Here is a 2,037-nt window from a genome sequence, read left to right as displayed (position 1 = left end):
TCACGACATTCTTTTCTTGGAAGCATCTTTCACATGCATGGTTTTCATGCTTCTTTATACTAGAGCATAATTCATTGAGGACACTTGGATTATAATTCATTACTTCCGTATTAAATTATCTAAAGAAAAAGGACACTTGGTTTTCATGGTTTTCATAGTTTTCTTCGGAGAATTTAACTTGATTTTCATGCTCCTTGCGAGACATGATTGACAAATTATCTAAAGAAAAAGGAACTCTTCCGAGTATTTTCATCGATGTTCTTTCCGATGCATTATTGTTTGTTGTCTCAGAAAAAGTTCTTGGACCATTATAATGAAATTTTCCCAATTGTTCCGTAGGTGTATCTATGAAATCTTCTCTTAACTAAATTATTATGAAATTTTCCCAATTTGTCCAGTAGGTGTATCTACGGAACCTTCTTTTAACTGAATTATTATGAAAAAATTTCAATGTCTACGGTTTTAAACTACTTACGTAGATACACCTCTGGAAAAAAAAATCAAATTTTGGCCAAAAAGATGCTTCCTGATGTGTATCTCCGAAAGTATGAGGCATAATTGGAATTTCGCCGGGTGCCTAAGAGAATCAAATGGTGGATTGAGATATCCTCTCAACTTTTTCTAGTAGTGATATATATATATATATATATATATATATATATATATATATATATATATAATTTAGTATAATAAAAATTGTAATTGAGACGATAAGATGAAGAGAATAAAAGAGAAAGAAAAAAATATGTTTGAATTATATGAATGATAAATAAGATGCTGCTATTTAAATTTTAAAATGACAAATAAATGGAAAAAATCAATAAGTTTGTTTTATATTACCTTTTTTTCAATATTTTAAAAAGTGTTAAATCTTTATTATTTTATGAATGGGAAAAATTCAGCATTCAAACGACTTGGACTCTACATAACCAATCAGCACAATCAAAATTTTTAATATTTTTGTTTCATTTTTCCTTTCTTTTTTAAAAAATATGCTAAATCTTCACCATTTTATGAATGTGAGAAATTCTAAATTCTAGCGACTTAGACTCTATTTAACAAATCATCATAGTCAAAATTTTCAATAATTTTGTTTAGTATTTTCTTTTCTTTTTTTTTTTACTTCAATATTTTTAAAAATGTTAAATCTTCATCATTTTATGGATGAGAGTCAAATCCACTAAAGATTAAAAGATAAAAAATTGTCTATTTCAATAAGGTTATTCACACAATCTTAATAATATTTAATTATATAATTTTATGATTTGAGGAATAAAATACAAAATAAGAAATGTATTATTCGAAAATAAAGAGGTTTATCTTAAAATTTAATTTTGACGGTGATGATTGGTTACATAAAATCTGAGACGTTCGAATGTAAAATTTTAGTGTAAATCTATTAAGGTTGATATTTTATTTTTTTGTCTTACTTTATAGGTTCATCTATCAACTAAATTTTTATAAGCATTTGATTGTATTATTTTTTCTAAACAAAACTTGTATTATATGAACTTAAATAGTTTATCAATATTTAGTAAACGGATATAATTGATTTTATCTTTCAAAAATATATTAATAATGATGAAATAGATGAAAAGATTGTAAGAAAATATATTAATTATTTTTTTAAAATTTATAAAATTATTCTATATTGAAGTTATTAGTAATTAGTTGTTAAATTACTAGATTTTTGTAGTTATCGGGTGTTGAATCTATGACATCTAATCGAGAAATAAACTTTTTTTTTAAGTGAAAATGAGTTTTCAGAAATGCCACATAAAATTATATTTGACGTAAAATAAATTTTTAATTGATTTGATAAAAATAAGACTATATGACAAAAGATATTGAATTGTGTTTTAATATATATAATAGATTTAATTCTAGAGCCACAAGATTTAGCAAACCCAACCAAACACCTAACATAGCTAACACAAGCAAAATTGAAATTAGCTATAATATCAATACAGTTCTCCACAATTTGAGCAATATAAGCAACAACTTTTTGACCCAGAATGTGATTTGCCTGTCAAAGCA

The sequence above is a fragment of the Vicia villosa genome, linkage group LG6 (genome assembly GCF_029867415.1).
Source record: "Vicia villosa cultivar HV-30 ecotype Madison, WI linkage group LG6, Vvil1.0, whole genome shotgun sequence".
NCBI lineage: Eukaryota > Viridiplantae > Streptophyta > Magnoliopsida > Fabales > Fabaceae > Vicia > Vicia villosa.
Note: the sequence above shows the minus strand (reverse complement) of the source record.